Below are 9,479 nucleotides of genomic sequence, written 5' to 3'. Positions count from 1 at the left end.
CTCTTGAAAACATCAAAACTGAGAGAAGACTGCCACCACAGCATCTTAAGACAACAATCAGCCAGCCTACTGTGATGTACGCACTTTATATGCTCCAGCTCCAGCCTTCAGGATAGTGGATCTCTTCCATTAGCTTCATTCATTTGGAGTGCTGGTATGTGATTGTGCAACCTTTGGTTTAAAGCCAAGAGCCATATCAGAATGATGCACAGATAATACATACAGGCATACCACAAAGACACCCACAACCACTTCACACAAATGCAAACACAGCTACCATTAAAGAGGGTACCAAAATTCCCATTAGGCTGTGGAAAGATTAATAAAATCATCAGGGAAAGTCTTTTGTAAACAAAAACACCCTGTGTGAAAGAAAAGCCCGATTTGTAGCAAGGTTTGAGCCATCTGCAAGTGGCTACCCATCCATGTGTAAAAGAGGGATCAAGAAGAGGTGCTGATTTTATTACTAGCCTTATGTCAAACGCAAGAAGGCAAAGAGGCTAATGAAATATGATGCCATTATAAGATCACTGAAAAATGAGGCATCAATAAAATGACAGAAATTTAGATGGACCTTTGTTGGCAAAGTAATGTCTCTGCTTTTCAATATACTACTAGTTTGGTCATAAACTTTCCTTTCAAGGAGTAAGCATCTTTTAATTTTATGGCTAAAATCACCGTCTGCAGTGATTTTGGAGCCCAAAAAAATAAAGTCTGACACTGTTTCCCCATCTATTTCCCGTGAAGTGGTGGGACTGGATGCCATGATCTTCGTTTTCTGAATGTTGAGCTTTAAGCCAACTTTTTCACTCTCCTCTTTCACTTTCATCAAGAGGCTTTTGAGTTCCTCTTCACTTTCTGCCATAAGGGTGGTGTCATCTGCATATCTGAGGTTATTGATAATTCTCCTGGCAATCTTGATTCCAGCTTGTGTTTCTTCCAGTCCAGTGTTTCTCATGATGTACTCTGCATATAGGTTAAATAAACAGGGTGACAATATACAGCCTTGACGTACTCCTTTTCCTATTTGGAACCAGTCTATTGTTCCATGTCCAGTTCTAACGGTTGCTTCCTGTCCTGCATACAAATTTCTCAAGAGGCAGATCAGGTGGTCTGGTATTCCCATCTCTTTCAGAATGTTCCACAGTTTATTGTGATCCACACAGTCAAAGGCTTTGGCATAGTCAATAAAGCAGAAATAGAGGATGTAGAGGATCTATGTAGAGGCATGTCATCTGCAAACAGTGTGAGTTTTACTTCTTCTTTTCCAGTTTGGATTCTTTTTATTTCTTTTTCTGCTCTGATTTCTGTGGCCACAACTTCCAAAACTATGTTGAATAGTAGTGGTGAAAGTGGGCACCCTTGTCTTGTTCGTAACTTTAGGGGAAATGCTTTCAATTTTTCACCATTAGGGATAATGTTTGCTGTGCATTTGTCATATATAGCTTTTATTATGTTGAGGTATGTTCCTTCTATTCCTGCTTTCTGGATAGTTTTTATCATAAACGGGTGTTGAATTTTATCAAAGGCTTTCTCTGCATCTATTGAGATAATCATATGGTTTTTATTTTTCAGTTTGTTAATATGTTGTATTACATTTGTTGATTTGCAGATATTGAAGAATCCTTGCATCCCTGGGATAAAGCCCACTTGGTCATGGTGTATGATCTTTTTAATGTGTTGTTGGATTCTGATTGCTAGAATTTTGTTAAGGATTTTTGCATCTATGTTCATCAGTGATATTGGCCTGTAGTTTTCTTTTTTGTGGGATCTTTGTCATGTTTTGGTATTAGGGTGATGGTGGCCTCATAGAATGAGTTTGGAAGTTTACCATCCTCTGCAATTTTCTGGAAGAGTTTGAGCAGGATAGGTGTTAGCTCTTCTCTAAATTTTTGGTAGAATTCAGCTGTGAAGCCGTCTGGACTTGGGCTTTTGTTTGCTGGAAGATTTCTGATTACAGTTTCAATTTCCGTGCTTATGATGGGTCTGTTAAGATTTTCTATTTCTTCCTGGTCCAGTTTTGGAAAGTTGTACTTTTCTAAGAATTTGTCCATTTCTTCCATGTTGTCCATTTTATTGGCATATAATTGTTGATAGTAGTCTCTTATGATCCTTTGTATTTCTGTGCTGTCTGTTGTGATCTCTCCATGTTCATTTCTAATTTTATTGATTTGATTTTTCTCCCTTTGTTTCTTGATGAGTCTGGCTAATAGTTTGCCAATTTTATTTATCCTTTCAAAGAACCAGTTTTTGGCTTTGTTGATTTTTGCAATGGTCCTTTTGTTTCTTTTGCATTTATTTCTGCCCTAATTTTTAAGATTTCTTTCCTTCTACTAACCCTGGGGTTCTTCATTTCTCCCTTTTCTAGTTGCTTTAGGTGTAGAATTAGGTTATTTATTTGACTTTTTTCTTGTTTCTTGAGGTATGCCTGTATTACTATGAACTTTCCCCTTAGGACTGCTTTTACAGTGTCCCACAGGTTTGGGGTTGTTGTGTTTTCATTTGTTTCTATGCAAATTTTTATTTATTTTTTTGATTTCTTCTGTGATTTGTTGGTTATTCAGCAGCGTGTTTTTCAGCCTCCATATGTTGGAATTTTTAATAGTTTTTCTCTTGTAATTGAGATCTAATCTTACTGCATTGTGGTCAGAAAAGATGCTTGGAATGATTTCAATTTTTTTGAATTTACCAAGGCTAGATTTATAGCACAAGATGTGATCTATCCTGGAGAACATTCCGTGTGTGCTTGACAAAAAGGTGAAATTCATTGTTTTGGGGTGAAATGTCCTTTAGATATCAATTAGGTACATATGATCTATTGTATCATATAAAGTTTGTGTTTCCTTGTTAATTTTTTGTTTAGTTGATCTATCCATAGGTGTGAGTGGGGTATTAAAGTCTCCCACTATTATTGTGTTATTGTTAATTTCCCCTTTCATACTTGTTAGCATTTGTCTTACATATCGCTGTGCTCCCGTGTTGGGTGCATATATATTTATAATTGTTATATTTTCTTCTTGGATTGATCCTTTGATCATTATGTAGTGACCTTCTTTGTCTCTTTTAACAGCCTTTGTTTTAAAGTCTATTTTATATGATATGAGTATTGCTACTCCTGCTTTGTTTCGGTCTCTATTTGCATGGAATATCTTTTTCCAGCCCTTCACTTTCAGTCTGTATGTGTCACCTCTTTTGAGGTGGGTCTCTTATAGACAACATATATAGGGGTCTTGTTTTTGTATCCATTCAGCCAGTCTTTGTCTTTTGGTTGGGGCATTCAACCCATTTACGTTTAAGGTGATTACTGATAAGTATGATCCCATTGCCATTTACTTTATTGTCTTGGGTTCGAGTTTATACACCCTTTTTGTGTTTCCTGTCTAGAGAATATCCTTTAGTATTTGTTGGAGAGCTGGTTTTGTGGTGCTGAATTCTCTCGGCTTTTGCTTGTCTGTAAAGCTTTTGATTTCTCCTTCATATTTGACTGAGATCCTTGCTGGGTACAGTAATCTGGGCTGTAGGTTATTTTCTTTCATCACTTTAAGTATGTCTTGCCATTCCCTCCTGGCTTGAAGAGTTTCTATTGAAAAATCAGCTGTTATCCTTATGGGAATTCCCTTGTGTGTTATTTGTTGTTTTTCCCTTGCTGCTTTTAATATTTGTTCTTTGTGTTTGATCTTTGTTAATTTGATTAATATGTGTCTTGGGGTATTTCGCCTTCAGTTTATCCTGTTTGGGACTCTCTGGGTTTCTTGGACTTGGGTGATTATTTCCTTCCCCATTTTATGGAAGTTTTCAAATATTATCTCCTCAAGTATTTTCTCATGGTCTTTCTTTTTGTCTTCTTCTTCTGGAACTCCTATGATTCAAATGTTGTAGCGTTTAATATTGTCCTGGAGGTCTCTGAGATTGTCTTCATTTCTTTTAATTCGTTTTTCTTTTTTCCCTCTCTGATTCATTTATTTCTACCATTCTATCTTCTACTTCACTAATCCTATCTTCTGCCTCCATTATTCTACTATTTGTTCCCTCCAGAGTGTTTTTAATCTCATTTATTGCATTATTCATTATATATTGACTCTTTTTTTATTTCTTCTAGGTCCTTGTTAAACCCTTCTTGCATCTTCTCCATCCTTGTCTCCAGGCTATCTATCTGAAATTCCATTTTGATTTCAAGATTTTGGATCATTTTCACTATCATTATTTGGAATTCTTTATCAGGTAGATTCCCTATCACTTCCTCTTTGGTTTGTTGAGCATTTATCCTGATCCTTTACCTGCTGGGTATTCCTCTGTCTCTTCATCTTATTTATATTGCTGAGTTTGGTGTGTCCTTTCTGTATTCTGGCAGTTCGTGGAGTTCTCTTTATTGTGGAGTTTCCTTGCTGTGTGTGAGTTTGTACAGGTTGCTTGTCAAGGTTTCTGGGTTAGGGAAGCTTGTGTCAGTATTCTGGTGGGTGGAGCTGGACTTCTTCTCTCTGGAGTGCAATGAAGTGTCCAGTAATGAGTTATGAGATGTCTATGGTTTTGTAGTAACTTTAAAAGACGCTTATTCCTTGGAAGGAAAGTTATGACCAACCTAGATAGCATATTCAAAAGCAGAGACATTACTTTGCCAACAAAGGTCAGTCTAGTCAAGTCTATGCTTTTTCCTGTGGTCATGTATGGATGTGAGAGTTGGACTGTGAAGAAGGCTGGGCGCCGAAGAATTGATGCTTTTGAACTGTGGTGTTGGAGAAGACTCTTGAGAGTCCCTTGGACTGCAAGGAGATCCAGCCAGTCCATTCTGAAGGAGATCGGCCCTGGGATTTCTTTGGAAGGAAGGATGCTAAAGCTGAAACTCTAGTACTTTGGCCACCTCATGAGAAGAGTTGACTCATTGGAAAAGACCCTGATGCTGGGAGGGATTGGGGGCAAGAGGAGAAGGGGACGACAGAGGATGAGATGGCTGGATGGCATCACTGACTCGATGGACGTGAGTCTGAGTGAACTTCGGGAGTTGGTGATGGACAGGGAGGCCTGGCGTGTTGCGATTCATGGGTTCGCAAAGAGTCGGACACGACTGAGCGACTGATCTGATATCTGATGGATGCATTTGATGAGCTCCTGTCAGTTAATGTTCCCTGGAGTCAGGAGTTCCCTGGAGTCAGGATTTGGACTTAGGCCTCCTGCTTCTGGTTTTTAAGTCTTAATTTTACAGTAGTCTCAAAACTTGTCCTTCTATACAGCACCATTGATAAAATATCTGGGTTAAAGATGAAAAGTTTCTCTACAGTGAGGGACACCCAGAGAGGTTCACAGAGTTACATGGAGAAGAGAAGGGGGAGGAGGGAGTTAGAGGTGACCCGAATGAGGTGAGGTGGAATCAATATAGGAGAGAGCAGGCTAGCCAGTAATCACTTCCTTATGTGCACACCACAACTGGACCGCTCAGATATGTTCACGGAGTTATACAGAGAAGAGAGGAGGGAGGAGTTAGACAGAGGTGGCCAGAAGGATAAAAGGGGGGGAATGGAAAGGAGAGAGACAGATCCAGCTAGTAATCAGTTCCCTAAGTGATCTCCACTGTCTGGAACACACAGAAATTCACAGAGTTGGGTAGAGCAGAGAGGGGTTAGGGAGGTGACACAGGTGAGCTGGTGGAGAAAAAGGAGTGTCCAAAGAGGGAGAGAGCAGTCAAGCCAGTAATCTTACTCCCAAGTAAAAATGGGTACTGAAGATTCGGTTCTTAAAGGTACAAAATTGATAACAAATACCAAAAAGAAAAAAATAAAAATCTAGAGTAGAGTTTGGAATTTCAAAGATACAATGTTAAAGAAAAGAAGAAAAAGAAAGAGAGAGAGAGAGAAAAAAAAAAAAAAAACACCAAAGTCACAAAAATTATAAAAAATATATATATGAAATTTGCTTTTAAAAAAATAGGGTCTTTTTTTTTTTTTTTTTTGCAAAGTAATAGTAGGTTATAAAAGTGAAAATTAAAGGAGTAATAGAGGACTTAAAATTAAAAAAAAAAGAAAAGAAAAGAAAGAATGATCATAAAAATAGTAAAAATATATCTAGGACTTTCTCTGGTGGTGTTGTGGGTATTGTGGGGTCAGTTCATTTTCGGCTAGTTCCTTGGTCCAGCTTATATTTCTCAAGATCTATAGGCCCCTTCCTATGTAGTTGGTACTAATGACAGGGTTTGAATCTATTGCACCTGTCGCTTCTAAGGCGGTTCCCTCTGTTTTAGCTTCTTCTGTTTGCTGGTCTCTTCAGTGTCTGATTACCACCCTGACACAAAGCGGGTGGTGGACACTTTTTTTTTTTTTTTTTTTTTTTTAGGCTCACTTGTTCAGTCGCATTGTGGGGAGGGAGGGACGCTGAAAACAAATAACATTGGCGTGTGCTCGCAGTGCCTCAGCCACACTGGGTCTGCTCCCACTCACGGCACTTGTACCCTCCCTGCCCACACTTCTCAGGCTCTAGGTTGCTCTGCCAGGAACCATCCGAGGCTGGCCCTGGGCTGCATGCACCTCCCAGGTCTCAGCCGCTCAGGTTCAGGCACTTGGGTTGTCCTCAGAGGCGCAGACTTGGTTGGGCCTACGTTTTGTGCACTTCCCAGGTCTGAGCAGCTCAGGTGATGAGGTGTTTGGCGCTGTGACTTATTGCCTCCCTGCCACTTGGTTTTCTGGGTGTACAACCAGCACACCTTCTTAGGCGGATGTTGACCGCCCAGAACTCCAAGAAGTCTTAGTTAGCAAAGAAGCCTGCTTACAGTTTTATAGATAATGTCTCTCTGGGGCTGCGATTGCCCCCTTCTGGCTCTGGCTGCCTGTCACCGGATGGGGATGGTCTGCAGCCGGCTATCTCTGTTCAGCCTTTGTTCTGTGCACGGGCCCTGGCGGTGTCTTAGGTTAGGGCTGGTTTTTCACATGGTATCTGTCCCACAGTCTGGTTTGCTAACCCAAGTTAGTTCGCTCAGATAGCACTCGGGGCAGTCAGGCCAGATCCTTACTCTAAGCGATGCAGCCCACGCCACGCCTCCCTGCCCAGCCCCCGCTTGCTAGTGAGGGGTGCAGGTGTCTGTGCTGCTTCTCTGCTGGGGAAGTTACTGTTGGGCTCGTAATCTGTGGGTTTTAATTGTTTATTTATTTTTATTCCCTGTTATGTTGTCCTCTGTGCTTCCAAGGCTCAGCACAGACTCGGCAGTGAGAGTGTTCCTGGTGTTTGGAAACTTCTCTCTTTTTAAGACTCCCTTCCTGGGACAGAACTCTGTCCCTCCCACTTTTGTCTTTTTTTTTTTGTCTTTTATATTTTTCTTACCTCATTTCGAAGACAGTGGGCTGCTTTTCTGGGTGCCTGATGTCCTCTGTCAGCATTCAGAGGAATTTACTCAGCGTTTAAATGTTCTTTTGATGAATTTGTGGGGGAGAAAGGGGTCTCCCAGTCCTATTCCTCTGCCATCTTAGCTCCTCCCCCCTGAATGTATCTTTATATTAAGTTTTGAAATAGGAAAAATGTAACAGTATTCTAACATTTTTTTCTTTATAATTTTTTGACTAGTCTGAGTTCCTTGCATTTCTATAAGATTTTTTTTTAATCAGTGTTTCAATTTTTGCAAAAAATCCATGTGGCATTTTGATAGAGATTCCTTTGAATCTGGAGTTCAATTTAGAGAATTTTGCTATCTTAACAATGTTACACTGCCAAATTATTAACGTGATTTTTGAATTTATTAAAATCTTAATTTCTTTCAACATTATTTTGAACTTTTGAGTGTACAAGTATTGTACTTTTCATTAAAATATTCCAAAATATCTTACACTTTTGTTACTATAGTAATTTTTTGTTGTTGTTAAAGGCGATGTGGCCACCATGATGGACCTGTCAACCATCCAACAGGGCATTTTAAATTACTTAAATTTATTTTTTCATTTTTTCAATGCTAGTACAGTATATACAAACAAGGACTTCCCCAGTGGCTCAGTAGTAACGAATTCACCTGCAAAGCAGGAGACTCAGGTTGGACCCCTGAGTCAGGAAGATCCCCTGTAGAAGGAAATGGAAACCCACTCCAGTATTTTTGCCTGGAAAATCCGATGGACAGAGCAACCTGGCGGGCTATGGTCCATGGGGTCACAGAATTGGACATGACTTAGTGATCAAACCACCACCACCACCACATGTACAGCATGGGTTTTTATATATTTATTTTTGTACCCCACAGTGCTACTGAACTTTTGTACTAGCTATGTATTTTTTAGTGTATGCCTTTGTATCTTCTATGCAAAAAAATAATGGCATCTGAAGATGGAGATAATTTTACTCCTTTTCCTATCTGGATGAATTCTATGTCTTTCCCTTGCTCTATTATCCCAAATAGAATCTTCAGCACAATATTAAATAAAAGTGGTGAATGCAGACACCCCTGCCTTGTTACTGATTTTAGAGGGTTTTCAATCTTTAACCATGTGGTAATATGTTAGCTGAGGGTATTCTTACACACACTGTATCAGAGAAAGACATTTCCTTGTATTCCTAGTTGAGTACTTATTTTAGTAATGAAAGTTACTAGATTTTACAAAATTTTTGATGTAATTATTGAGGAGATTGTGTCTTTTTTCTAATTATCTCAATATTATGCAATATTTATTTACTGTTTTTCATATATATGTTGAACATGCATTTCTGGTGTAAATCTTACTTGGTCGTGGTTAATAAGACATTTTGTGTGTTCCTGGATTCACTTTGCTAATATTTTGTTTAGTACTTTTATATCTAATTTCATGAAAGATACCAGTTCATTACTTTCCTTTCTTGTAATGTCTTTCTCTGTTTCTAGTATCAGAGTAACATTGAACTAACTGAAAGAGTTGAGCAGTGAATCCACCTGGCTTTGTGCTTTTATTCGTGAAGAAAAAAAAAAAATATTGCTTACTAATTTTAATTCTTTACTTGTTATAAATCTATTCAAATTTTCATTTTTGTGTGCCATTTTAATAATTTGAGTTTTTATAGGAATACTTTAATATCCTCAGTTATCTAATTTCTTGTCATACAATTTTTCATCATGAATTCATATTCAATTTAATTCATCTTTCCAAGAACCAGTTTGTATTGGTTCATTTATTAATCTTTAAATTCTATACTTTAATTATGTAAGTTCTATTATTTACTTTTCCTTTCCTTCTGTATGGCTTGTAGTTACTCAGCTTTTAAAAATAATGTATAAAATGTAAAAGTTTAAGTTATTCATGAACATATTTCTTTTTTTTTAAATATAGATTTTCCCATAAATACTGCCCAGCTACTGCATAAGTTGGCCATGCTGTATTTTCATTTTTGTTGTTGTTCAATCACTCAGTCATATCCCACTCTTTGCGACCCCATGGACTGCAACACGCCAAGCCTCCCTGTCCACCACCATCTCCCTGACCTTGCTTAAACTCATGTCCATTGAATCATGATGCCATCAAACTATCTCGTCCTCTGTTGTC

Source organism: Bubalus bubalis, chromosome 13 (genome assembly GCF_019923935.1).
Source record: "Bubalus bubalis isolate 160015118507 breed Murrah chromosome 13, NDDB_SH_1, whole genome shotgun sequence".
Lineage (NCBI taxonomy): Eukaryota > Metazoa > Chordata > Mammalia > Artiodactyla > Bovidae > Bubalus > Bubalus bubalis.
This window is presented reverse-complemented; position numbering follows the sequence as displayed.